Here is a 14,308-nt window from a genome sequence, read left to right as displayed (position 1 = left end):
ATGTCAGACATAAGCTCTTCCCTTAAATTAATGGGTATGCACATTTACCTTGTGCACTCTAGGTATGGCATTTTCCTTTAACACTATTAGATGTTTAAATCCAGTCAACTTCCCAGGATCGTCGGTAAAATCCCCAAGATGCATGCTAACCCACCTCCGTTTAAACACATTGCCCACCAAACTGTTAAATGATTCCAATGCATTGCCTTGACAAAATTGATTCAAAAAGGTTAGGAATGAGGATCATGCCCAGATCACCTTGCTAACTCCACCCCAACAGGTTAGAACCAACTTTATCCACAAATATAGTGCAATTGAATGTTTTGTTATCAAAACCAAGGGTAGCTTCGAATTGGCTCGAATTGGCCCAATACTTCCACCTTTTTGTGCCCATACGCAAAAGATTTTAAAGAGTGACTCATTCAAACATGGAACGTTCAGTTTGGTGAATTCAGTTTCCTCAATCAATATGAATGGCAAACCAGAAAAGGCCATTGCTTTTACTTTCACTTCGTGTATGGTGATGTCATAAACAGGAGGCTTCGTTTTCCTTACAGCACATATAGATGATATATGTGTTATCTGACCACCGTTGACAGTGATAACATCAATATCACACTCTATTCTTCATCGGGCATGCCCTGCTCGATGGACTTTACATTTATCAGATCACTGTGACTTTTTTGACCGTCATATGACTTAAACTCTCTAGCAAAGTGACTCCTTTTTTCATATATGAAAGACATTGTGTTTACAGCCAGGCAATGTCAAATCAGCATGCTCACATGCCATTTTCACTTTGTCATGCCCATTAGGTGTGCATAATTTGTCAGAGACAAATTTAACATTTTCTCTTGCTTGTTTGACTATTTGATTAACCTCCAGAGCAGATGCGCTCCCCCCATTTCCTTCATACATTGTTCAGAATGTTCTATGCTGCTTCTAAACTCGGATCTTGAGTAGACAACAACTTTCCTGACCTTTTTCTGTTGTTAGTTTTTTCAATTAGCTGATCCTATATGATCTCGTCTTTAAGGTCACAGTAGCTGCACGAAACAGTCAAAGTTTGAAATGCAGCTACAAAGTCATCAGTAGGCTCTCCAGGTGCTTGGCAATGCTGTAGGTATGCGTGTCATACTAATAACACATTCTTCGTAGCATTAAACGTTGTGTTCAGAGTGCAAATGACAGAGAAATATTCTTCGACCAGCTCACCATCGCCATCCTCCCCAGTGCCAACCTGTACAAATGCAGTTTCTACAGGAAGTGTTTTAAGTATATGTCTACCTTCAGCACCTAAGTTATATATCAATAAGGCATTTTTTCCCTTGAAGTAAATGTATCCCCATCAATGGCTTTGAGGAATGCCTCGAATGCTTAATGCCAATGTTGCCAATACAATGGAGGCATACATAGGACTGTGAAAAATGACGGTGGCTGAATAATTATCTCCAAGGTACACTACTATTATCCTTAACAAATAAACAGTGGGCTTATCTGGATAGGTGAGTTGCTGCTAAGAAGCTGCAATATATGTATTCTCATGTATATGCAATAATGTTTTATAATATTGTGCAAAAAAACTAGACATGCATGTGTATTCAAAAGTAACTTAAATGGGTTAAGGTGTGCTTGTCACTGTGAACAGACTGAGTTTCCCAGAAACCCTAAAGAAGGTTGCAGGTAAACACTGATGTTGTAAATGTTAGCTGGCAACAATAGTGTTTTCAACAACGTATAATATGCCCTGTGTTAGTATGCAACTGTAGAGATTGTCATAATAGATTCCCAAACAAAGATGGCCACCAAGAATGACACTCAGCATGAGTGTCAGCCGCTCTGAATGTTACTTTTGGAAAGATTCCCAATCTTCTCAAGTGGCTGTATGGGTGGCCCACATGTGGGGTGTGGAAGGAGTAGCAGTGTCCTTACAGGCTCAGCACAGACAGCACATAGGGGCTGACTATGATGGCAGTGAACCTGCCACTGACAGGCTGTCGGTGGAAGGGTTCACCGCCATCGTGAGTCCATTTCCCGCCTGCCAGATTTTGATGGCGGATGGTGTGCTGGCAGGCGGAAAGCCCGACCGCCACTGACAGAAGCAATCATTCTGATTGCTGTCAGATCGCCCCGCAGCCCCAGAATGGTGGTGGTGCCTAGCAGGCACCACTGGTCTGATTAGGATGCTAGATCCCCACCAGCCTTTCCATGGCAGTTCACCAGCCATGGAAAGGCTGGTGGGGATGGACTTTGGGGCCCCGTAGCAGGCCACCCTTAACCCCAGGCCCTTTGGTTTTCAGTTTGGGGGAACCTATGGTGCCCCCCTACATTTCCCTGCACCATGTGGTAGGCACTGTGTGGTGCTTGCCACGTGAAACAGGGAAATGTAAAACGTGCATTTTTTCCATTGCGGCAGGTGCTGCAGCCAGCAGCAACCCGCCGCAATGGAAAACATGGCACTTGCGGCCGCCGTGGTGGTGGCTGCATTGTAATGCCATATGTGGGACCACCACCTTATAGGCGGGCAGTTCCCATCCCTGGGACAATGGCGGATGGACAGAAGTCCGTCCGCCATTGTAATCAGGCCCTTTAATGAGCACAGTAGTCAAGACTGGGACTCCTCCAGGCAGCCTATGTTGCTCTCCAAACAGCACCCCAGGCGGCACCCAAAAACTGATCCCCTCCTATGGCACCAGGGAGAACAGAACGCTCACTCCATCATCACCATCTGTCTGCACCTCCCCCAAGAAGATGGTAAACCTCACCGAATGGGGAATTCAATGTAGATTCTGACTTGGAAAACCATGTTTGCTTTGTTATTCTCATCCCATGTGATTAATGTGTATTTGTACAGCACGGACAGAGTGTATGTGCTCAGTACGTGTGCACAAAAGTGCAAAGTTTGCACACCATCAATACTGACTCGTAATCGGGCTTTTTGTGGCTACTGCACGTGTATGAAGTGCCTCCTTTGCAAGCATTTGCAGGAAATAGGCTTGTGAGAAAAATTGTGTTCAAGTCAGGCAGTACTACATTGGAACGTTTGCTGAAAAGGACAGCCTGATATTTAGCGACCAACTTTATTGGTTTACTAAAAATAAAAAGCTGGTATTTGCTGTAAATATTTAGTTTTTTAAATGTTATCAATGTAATGGTTGTCGTTTGGGGTAACTGAGTTTGTTATCTAAAATAAACAGTAATGTCTGTTTGCAAAGCACATATTTATTCGTGAATTGGGAAGCTTTTGTATAGAAATAAATCATTGCATATCAATATTATTTTTAAGCTGTTATTTGAAAGAAAGTTTATACTTTGTTGTGGGCTTTAATTGCTGTAGCTATTTCATTAGATCTGCAGGTTTCTAGCGGCTATGTTTGTTAACCCATAATGTATGTGGATGTGTTTCCAAATCTATACTGATCAATACATATATATCATTTGCCCCTCACTGTCGCCCCTCCAGAGAGAATTAATGATAGATACCAAATATAGCATTTTTTTTCTTTTTTTTGCAGAGTTTTATATAGCGCAAACTAGACCCGAACTGAATCAGGTATCAGAGCGCTTTACATAGCACCAGTTACGTTACATGAGGACACGCATTAATTTTTTAGGCACGGGGAGATTAAGTGATTTGCCCAGAATCACAGGAGGTTTTTGGCGTCGTTACCGAAACTCGAACCCAGATCCCCAGGTCCGAGGTCGAGCGCTGCTTCTGACGGCCAACGGCCATCGCACGCATACCCACCATAGTGTTGAGCACGTCCGTTGGCCGGTAGTCAGACAAAATATCGAAAACAAAATATCGATATACAATAATATCGATGTTTTAATATCGATGGTATAGTATATCGATGTGCCATAATATCGACAGACAGAATATCGAGATTAAGGTATGTATGTTAGTAATATCGAAATGTTGTTGTTTAGTGTTATGTATTTTATTATGTTGTTTATATGTTTGCTAAATATGTTTAGAAATGTATGTTTGAAAATTAGTAATTATGTTAACATTTTGCGTTTTAGTATTAGAGCGGGTTGTGGGTTTATAGGGGAATAGGGTGGGAAGTAATTTAATAATAATTAAATAATTAATATATATTTTTAAATATTTTTTAATTAATAATTAATTTGTAATTAATTGAAACTAATTAGTTAATTACATTAATTAGATTTAATGTGGTAATATATTTAATTTAGTGTTATTGTTAATTAATAATTAATTGGTAATTAATTAATAATAATTAGTTAATTAAATTAATTAGATTTAATGTGCTAAGATATATAATTTATTGTTATTGTTAATTAAAAATTAATTGGTAATTAATTAATGTTAATTAGTTAATTACATTAATTAGATTTATTTTTGGGTAAAGGGGTATTTTTAGGGTTCAGGGTCAGTTTTTAGTTTTTGGGTAAAGGGGTATTTTTAGGGCACTGGGTCAGTTTTTTGTTTTTGGGTAAAGGGGTATTTTTAGGGTTAAGGGTCAGTTTTGGGTTTTTGGGTAAAGGGGTATTTTTAGGGTTCAGGGTCAGTTTTTAGTTTTTGGGTAAGGGGGTATTTTAGGGCACAGGGTCAGTTTTTAGTTTTTGGGTAAAGGGGTATTTTTAGGGTTCAGGGTCAGTTTTTAGTTTTTTGGTAAAGGCGTATTTTTAGGGCACAGTGTCAGTTTTTTGTTTTTGGGTAAAGGGGTATTTTTAGGGTTCAGGGTCAGTTTTTAGTTTTTGGGTAAAGGGGTATTTTTAGGGTTCAGGGTCAGTTTTGGGTTTTTGGGATTCAGGGGTACAGTGCAAAAATTAAAGTAAAATTAAATTGAAATTAAATTATTTAAATTAGATTAAATTAAATTAAATTATATTATATTTATTTTAATTAATTTACATAAAAAATTATTATATACTTACCAATACTTATGTTGTAATGGTATGCGTTGTAAAAGTATCTGCGTTGTAAAAACATGCGTTAATATTTGTAAAATTATATGTATTTTTAAATTATTTTTACATTATTATTAATACATTTAAAAAAACGATATTTTTTATTTCGATATTTTTGTACAACGATATTATTTTGTCGATATTTTTGTACTTACCATTATGTAGATATAACTTCGATATTTTTGATTTCGATATTTTTGTGTCGTTATTTTTGTATCTCGATAATGTGTCTTTCGATAATATGTCAGTGATCCCCGTTGGCCATCGCGGCCCTGCCCACTGCGGTAAACCACTGCGGCGGAATTGCCGCCGTGGTTAAGCGGTTAAAATGCACATTGTATACATTGATTACTTAACCTCCTTCCAAACCCTAAAGATCCTTAACTGTTTCACTGTTAGGGTGTTTTCATATTTCCGCGCTGCACTACTTTTTTTTAAATGGTGTTAAGTTTATAACACTCTGATCTCAGACCAATCCAGGTTTTAAATTTTTCCGGAGCTCTACAGTTATTCATACACCACTTCCAAATCTCATTGCAATTTTGAGTATTTTAGGGAATGTAGCTTACACAATCAATTGTATAATAGAAGCATAGATCATTAAATTGACCCTGAATTACTGGTAATGTTGCACTGATATTTTCGTAATATATATATCAAATGCAAGACTAGTTAGGAAGTTTAAAAAGCATACAGTTTGTAATTCTGTACAGCCAAATGAATAGAGTTGTGCAAGGCAGAACTCCTCTTCTATGACTCTCTGGCCAGAGGATTGGGCTGAACAAAACGTTTGTCAGATTTTAACATCTTTTAGTCAAACATATGATAATTCCTTCCAGTATCCCTAATGCAGAAGACTATCCCTGCCAAGGCTTGCCCAAATCTTGCTTTCCGTGGGTCATCTGTGCATGGGGGCACCATACAAGTATGGGTTTTCTACAGGGTCAGGGTGCCCACAAGTGTTAAACTAAGTGCTGTGTATTTTGTAATGTTTGAAAGCAACTAAAAGCGTAATCCCTTTTTAAGGTACCTGCCTTTTGGTCAGAGATATCATCCCTTGGCTTTTTTGAAACCTCACACAATAATATACTTTCATTTAGACAGCCTTAGCTTATTTGCCACTCTGTATCCTGTATTTTCATCATTCTCTGCCCCATTTATCGATCCTCCTTTGGGCCTGTTTAAATACCGGTGCTTCATCTAGACTTTTTCTCTAGGCTTATTATTTGGATAATATTTGGAAGAGTGTTATTTTTACTCGTGGTCATAAAATCCATATGGATTTTCATTTAGTTTGAAAGTATATTTCCATAACAGGGTTTGAGGTTCGAGGTGTTCCTGGGATTTCTCCTGTGGATTTATTTTAAAATTACTCGGTGTTTCAAATGGCAACATGTGGTTGGAAACAATTTAATATATTTTAAATTGTTCCTTCTTTTAATTTTCAGAATGGAGGCCAATAGACACAGGAGAAGTGGTACCACAATTCATACGGTTGGAGCAATTATTTTGGTACCTTCCCTTTTTATCCACCTGTGTTTTTGGGCATGCTTATGGGTGGCACAATAGGCTGTTCTTTAACCTGGAATCTATCGGCCACATGCATCAATGTTGCCGTTTGCGAATCCTTAATTGCGAAAATTAAGGAATCGCAATTAAGAATTCGCAAACGGCAATGCATGAATAATTCGTTTTTTTTTTTTGCGATTTCTTATTTTTCCTCAATTGCGATTCGCAAATTGTGAATCGCAATTGAAGAAAATTAAGGAAAACCCTTCCCATATATTCCTATGGGCCAAGAGGCCCATAAGAATCAATGGGAAGGCATTTACAATTTGTGATTTTCAATTTGCGAATCGCAAATTGAAAATGCAATTTCAAGGGTGCAGGGGGGGTCCAAAGAACCCCTCCCTGCACCCCTGAAATTAAACTTAAGTGCAATTTACACACACACATGTCCCAAGGACATGTGTGTGTGTAAAATGCAACTTTCAAAAATGCATTTTTGTGCATGTTTGAAGGTTTTCGGTAAATTAGCATGAGGTTCAAACTCGTGCTAATTTACCACTTCCAAATTGACAATTCGCAAATTAAAAATGATCATGCATTGCATTTAAGAAATCTGAAATTGCGATTTCTTAAATGCAATCGCAATTTTAGAAATCGCAACATGATTGCGATTCCTAAAATTGCTAAATACATGATGCATCCCAATTTTGATAATTGCATGCGCAAACGGCCGAAAAATGCGATTCGCACCGTTTGTGAATGCAATTATCGTTGATGCATGTGCCTGTATGTTCCTGGACAGCTGTCTGCTATAGCCAAGCATGGCATCACTAAACACTGAATCTCGAGTACATTTAAAATATATGTATATTTTTTTTAACCCAATTTGTATTCATTAGGCTTTATATTAGCAAGTGAAACATGTCCATTACACAGTGAAAACACATTTTACATCACAGCTTTGATTGATGCTGACTTTGGGTATTGTGCGATTTTGAACAAACCATAAACTGCATGCATGTCTACAAAAGGAAGTGTCTGTTGTACATATTTGTTTGTGGTCCCGTACAGAGACAGGCACTATTTGATTTTTTCTCCTCCAAATAGTGTGAGGCTCTCTGCCAGTGCAAATACACATAGTTCACTCATCTCATAATGTTCATAATGTTTTTAATTGATGTTTTTCAGGTAGAGAGAAGCATTATGAAAAGAAGGAGTTGTGTGTCTGACCTTCAGCAATGAGCCAGATGCTGCTTAAAGTTTTCCTAAGCTAAGAATCCCTGCTCCTTCAGGTTCAGACACAGAACAGGGTGTCTTTGCCACAGAGAGAAGCGGGATGCTCTTTAGATTTATTCTTAGGCTAAGAAAAAAAAAGAAATTGTCAGGCTCTGTTAGACCTGGCATCTTTGGCGTGGTTTCTCCTATCTTTTTGCCTCTACCTCCTGTATTTTTGTTGCTGTGCTGGATTTCGTTTTTGCTAGTTTAGATGCTTTGGACACTCTGTCACTGCTGATCAGTGCCAGAGTGTAAGTGCTCCCTATGTAAATTGCTATTCTGATTGGATATACATGTTTGGCATATTTGTATCACCATGAAGTCCCTAGTAAAGTGCACTTGGTGTGCCAGGGCTGGTGATGACAAATGCTACTAGTGGGCCTGCAGCACTGATTGTGCCACCCACAGGAGTATCCCTAAAATGGTGGCTCAGGCCTGACACCGCAGTGCCTGTGTGCAGTCTGTGAACTGCCATGTCCTCCTGGTCAGTGTCCCCACTGACCAGGCCTAACCCTTCCCTTTTTGTGCACATCAGTCACCCCTATGGAAGGCCCAAGGTACCCCCCTGGGCAGGGTGCAGTGTATGTGAAAGGTAGAGCATGTACTGGTGCAGGTGACATGCTCTGGTAGTGAATGGCAGCCATTTACGTTTTTCACTATTGTAAGGCTATCTTGCTCCATAGATTAACATGGGGGATGCTGGCTACAGTGGCTACCAACATTTCTTCTCTCTTTTTTTTTTTTTTTAATATTTTTATTGAATTTTTTAACATATTTATTCCCCCCACCTCCCCCGGACAGGTAGACATTCTACACATTAATAACATATGTTTTACATTGTTCTTGTCATACCTACATAATCATTATAAAGAATTTACTAAATATATTCCCAGCATAAAAGAAGGGAAAAAAAACACAAAAAAACCCCAATAACATAGATACATGACAGCATCAATATTGATTAGTTTTGTGCGTCTCTCCATTGTGTAAGAGCGGTCCAGATTTGTATACCTCTTTTGCGTCGCGATCTGCCTTTTAGTTTGTATATAGCTATCTCGATGTTATACACAGCTAAAAGCCTGGCTAATCACTGTTGGAATGAAGGTATTAACGGATCAAGCCAAGCCGAGGCTAGTCATAGCCGCAGAACTGCCATGGCAATGAATATAAAGCCGTGACCACTCTCAAGGTTATCTGGATCTTCCGCCCCAAGTACTATTGCTTCATGTGACAAAGTAACACTTCTGCAAAGAACTGAGCTTAAGAACCTCTCTATTTCTTGTATCAAAGGTATTAGCACTGGACAAGAGGCAAAAATATGAACAGAATCTGCTTTAAATAAATTACATCTCGGGCAGCGAGTCCCTTTGCCAGTTCCCCATTTTGCAATCTTATCCGGCGTATAGTAGAGAAAGAAGCAGGTTTTGTAAAATTGTGCTTGGAGTTCGGTGGAGATAAGAATGGTTTGGGCTAGCTGATAGGAATATAAAAATCTTTTGTTTGAGATATTAAGTTTACTTTGCCACTTCATTGCAGTTTTATCTAAATCATCCGGGAGCGTATCTAGTAGTGAACCATAAACCCCGCCTATTGAGTCTTTCTTGGAGTGTATAATTGTCTCTACTACCGTACATTTTTCAACAGGTGTCCTTGCCCCAAGTTTATGAATTAAGAAATCCCTTATTTGGAGGTACTTAAAAATGTCTCGCCAATCTAAGTCAAATTCTTCCTTCAGAGTATTAAAAGATTTAATCCCCTGAGTAGTGTAGAAATCCTCTAATTGTGTTATTCCTAGATTATGCCATTTGTTTACACAGTTATCCCTAAAAATTATTGGAGGAAGAATAGGATTGTTCAGAACCGGAGTATAATATGAGATTGGTCCTATTCCTAATATTTTCTTTACGACCTTCCATGCCTTAAAACTACTATGAAGTGTCTTAAATTTGACCTTTTTGTGATAGCTCTCGTGAGTGTGCCTCCAGAAATAGCCATAGCTAGCATTCCCCACTAATAGCTGAAATATTGAAGCGGTATGTTCCTCTGAGTTTTCTCCCCCTCGCAGTAATTCCTTACTGTAGAGTAATACACATGACCAGTAATATCTCCTTAAATTAGGAAGAGCTAGCCCGCCTCTATTCTTAGGGAGGGTAAGATATTTATACGCCCGGCGGTGTTGTGCATATGACCATATGAATCTAGAAAAGGTACGCGCTATTGCAGTGAACCACTGGCAAGAGAACTCTAGAAAGACAGCCCTAAATAGATATAATATTTTGGCAAAGTACACCATTTTAATTGCATTTGCCCTCCCAATAATGGAAAAGTGGAGATTATCTAGGCGTCGTAGATCCTTTTGTATTGTATTCAACATTGGCTTAAGGTTTATGTCCACCACTTCCTCCAGCTTTGAGGAAATTGTAACTCCCAAATATGTCGCTCCCTTCACCACCCTTAGATCATCCATCGCAATTTTTGAGTTCAGAACAATTTGTCTCTTACTTTCGTTTAGCGCGTAGCCAGAAACCAGCCCAAATTTCCTGGCTTCAGCCTCAATAGTCAGCATTTCTGTTATAGGATCTGCCGTGACTATGGCAATATCATCAGCATATGCTAATGTTTTTGTAGCATATCCCTGTAATGTAACGGTGTTATATTGCTGTTTTTCTCGAGATAGCGAATAAAGGAATCTATGTATATTGCAAAGAGCAATGGAGCATCCCTGGCGAGTTCCCCTGGAAATAATAATTTTCTTGGTTAAACTTCCATTATCAGATACAACGGCCCTAGGATTAATATACATTTTTTGTATCGCTTGTATAAATTTAGTTCGAAATCCCATTATCACCATTGCTTTCCAGAGAAACTGCCAGGAGACCCTATCAAAGGCCTTCTCTGCATCAAGCAGAATTAGGGCCATAGGGTCTCCTGTAGTTTCTGTTCCGTCAAAGAGCGTAATCACTCTCTGGATATGATTTATCGTTGACCTTCCCGGAACAAAAACGTGCTGACTTTTGGCTATTACCTGGTGTATTATAGGTGCAATTCGATTTGCCAAGACTTTAGAATATATTTTCAAATCAGCATTTATTAGAGTTATTGGGCGATATGACCCTAGATGTTCTGGGGGTTTCCCTTTTTTAGCGAAAATAAAAATTTTGGCTCTGGACCAAGAGTTGGGCGGTTCCCCCCCCGGAGAAAATATGGATAATTAGATCCCTTAAGACATATTTAATTTCATCTATGAATGTAGCATAGAACTCTGAGGGGATACTATCCAGACCTGTTGCCTTCCCTTTAGGGAGGCTCTTGACTGCGGTCAGAACCTCTTCCATACTAGGGGCTTCTTCTAGTGTCTGCTGTGTATTTATCTCAAGGCTTGCACCCTCACAATTCTCTAGGTACCTTTCAATTTCGATTGTGTCCCCTTTGCAATTCTCCGTATATAGTTCTTTATAGAACCTCCAAAATGCTTGCCTGATCTGCTCTGAGTCTTTTATCTGTCCTACCACAGGATCTGTAATCTCCCTAATCAAGTTTGCATTAACCTGTTGTCGCAATCGCACGGCCAATTGTTGACCAACTTGCTCATTGACCTCATATATTAATTATTTTTGTGCCGTGGCTTTCCGTATTGCCTTATCTGTAAATATATTCGTGATCGCTGCCTTTGCAATTGCTACTTTGGCTAAGGTGCTAGAGATATCCCCTGTAGAGTCCCTATTGCCGTTGGCATTAACGAGTCCTACTTCTGCTAACATAAGCTCTTCCTGCAGCCTCCGTATTTCTTCTTTCTCCAGCCTGTTGGACCTAAGTGAATATGACAACGTCTTGCCCCGTACCCCGGTTTTCAAGGTGTCCCAAACTACCTCTATTGACATGCTACCAATGTTTTCTGCTAAGAAATTGGGGATCCAGTCTTTCATATGGAGACGATACTGAGGATCATTCAGTAATGCGTTTTCGAATGTCCATTGTTTAGGCTCTAATTTAGTTGGTAAAATAGTCAGTGTACACAAAAGGGGGTTGTGGTCAGATAATACCCTAGGCAATTTGGCTGTATGGCAATTTTTAATTAGTGAATTTGAAAGTAATATGTAGTCAATTCTGGCATGCGTACGGTGTGGATTAGAATAAAAGGTGTAGCCAGGGTCACCAGTATTAGTAATATAAGTTTGCCAGCTATCCATAAGTCCATGTACAAGACACAAATCCTTAAGAGAACTAAATACTTTGGGTTTACGACCTTTATACACCCAGTCATCATTCACGGACCAATTTGTCGGGAGGTTCATATTGAAGTCCCCACAGACCATCACCGGAAGAGTTACAAACACAACTGCTGAGGTCTTTTAGTGCTACAGAGTAATTCGGCGCACACCTGGGTGACCGCAAAGTAGTTAATGTAAACAAGGTAAACAGTGTAGGCAATGGGGCGAGTGGTAATACCTCACAACCACTCAAATAGACCAGAAAACTGGTCTGTATCGAATTAGAACTGCAGTGCCCCTGCACTAAACACAATATGTAATGATATAATGGTACACATAGAGTAGTTACATGCAATGGTAAAGCTTCGTACAGCAATCTAAACAAATAGTGGAAATTCAAAAGTCAGTGATCAAGATCACTAGTGGAAGCTGTAATAAGATCTATAGTCCGTTCTTATAGTGTTCATTTTCTGTTTAATGTTCCAAATCATAAGCCAACACGTGTTTCATCGCAGGGAACAACTGCGAATCTTCAGGGCTGGAAAGGATCACTGACTTTTGAATTTCCACTATTTGTTTAGATTAGATTGCTGTACGAAGCTTTACCATTGCATGTAACTACTCTATGTGTACCATTATATCATTACATATTGTGTTTAGTGCAGGGGCACTGCAGTTCCATCACCGGAAGAGACCAATGTGATAATTCATTGGAGACCTCATTAAAAACCCCAGGGTCATCTGTATTGCTCCCATAAATAGCACAAATGGTCAATTCCTGCCCTGTTTGGTAGCTGCATTCGGTGATAGCCCAGCGGCCAAACTTGTCAGTTTTAGATTTATTAAACACCATTCCACTCCCTTTAGCCAGAATAGCAACCCCCCCCCCGAATTTTTGCCCCTTGTGTGGTAGCACACACCAATTTATACCCTAATGTATTTAACAGCTGGCTCTGGGATCCTTCAATATGCGTCTCCTGTATACATATAATATTAGCTCCCCAATTTTGTAGGCCAATTGCAACTGTTTGTCTTTTTTTTAGATCATTCAGACCACAAATATTCAGAGATATTATTTTTATCCCAGCCATACTGCTAATGAAAAGGTGCCATAATATTTATCCTGGCCTTTCTTGTTTCCTATGATCCCTGTATATGTTTCCCTACAAGATTTCTTACCCTGTATGTCTAACTTGCCCTGCCTTCCTCCTTCCCCTTCCCCACCCCCACCCACCACCACCTTTGAAGGTTACCTGGACCTATCTGGACCAGGGGTGTGACCTTCGTGCAAGCGGGCCCTGTGGGCTGGGCTAGATTGTAAATATAAGTGATATGTTTATCTGTTGCTGGTTCAGCCGAGAAACCAGATTACTCTGATAGTGTCTCAGACTTAGTTTCCAAAGGCTGCCCAGCCATTCAGTTTATTGCCCACATTTCCAAATGTACATTGAAATAGTTAACTCAACCTATCCGCTCCTTCTATCATGCTTCATTTAATATAGTTAAGATTGTTTCCCTGAGTACCGAGAGCCGGACTCGGAAATTTCACGTAGATAGTCTTCTGCCTGTATTCCATTGTTAAAGCTTCTTGTTGTGCCTTTGAATATTATTTTCAAGCGTGCTGGATTTTGCATAAATACTTTTGCTCCAAGTTTTTCAAAAGGTTCAGCATTTCTTCTCATAGGAACAAGATAGGACATAAGAGTCTAGTATCCCTGAACTCAGAATTTAATAACACATCTTTAGGAAAGGTTGTTTTTAAATCCTGTGTTGGAGAACAGCACTTTTAGAAAGTTGCCGTTCTCTTGTCTGACCCTTCTGTGTGCCTTGGCCTGTTTGTGTATTGACTGTCTGGTTTGAGAGTGACAGGGGCTGGGGATTCCCCAGGAGGCTGGCTGAGTCAGCCCTAGGCTGAATGACTGCATTTGCAACTTGAATGGTGGGAGGAGATAGCACCTGGTCCTGAATAGGGCTGTGCCTGCCTTCCACAATGCTGGCTCCACCTCCTGGCGGGCGGCTGATGACCCTGCCCCTCACTCTGAAAGGAAAGGAGAAGCCAGGAAAACAAAGTGCTCAAGCAACACCCATAACTGGTTCAGACCAATCTCAGGGCCCACTTGCACAAAGAGAACAAAGACTTGTAGGGGTATAAGTACAGGACCCCTGACAACAGAAAATTAGATCATCCTGGAATCAAGAAGGAACCTCTGCCAAGGAGAAAGCTGAAACTGAAGAAGGAAGATTGTCCAGTTGTTGCTCTGCTGGATTGCCCTGCTGTTGCTTTGCTGCCAAGGAGAGGGGAAGGACTTTGCTTTGTGCTGTGTCCCCTTGCTTGAAGGAATCTCCAAGGGCCTGAGAAGAGCTGGCTCCCTGTT

General features: G+C 39.9%; 1 protein-coding gene across 2 annotated transcripts in view; it reads right to left on the bottom strand.

The window, feature by feature from the left end:
• Nucleotides 1-14,308, bottom strand: part of AGBL1 (AGBL carboxypeptidase 1) — a 4,192,795-nt gene that overhangs the window by 800,936 nt on the left and 3,377,551 nt on the right. The window lies entirely within an intron of this gene.

The sequence above is a fragment of the Lissotriton helveticus genome, chromosome 3_1, assembly GCF_964261635.1.
Source record: "Lissotriton helveticus chromosome 3_1, aLisHel1.1, whole genome shotgun sequence".
Lineage (NCBI taxonomy): Eukaryota > Metazoa > Chordata > Amphibia > Caudata > Salamandridae > Lissotriton > Lissotriton helveticus.
The sequence above is the reverse complement of the archived record's forward strand: the minus strand, read 5'-3'. Positions and strand labels throughout refer to the sequence as shown.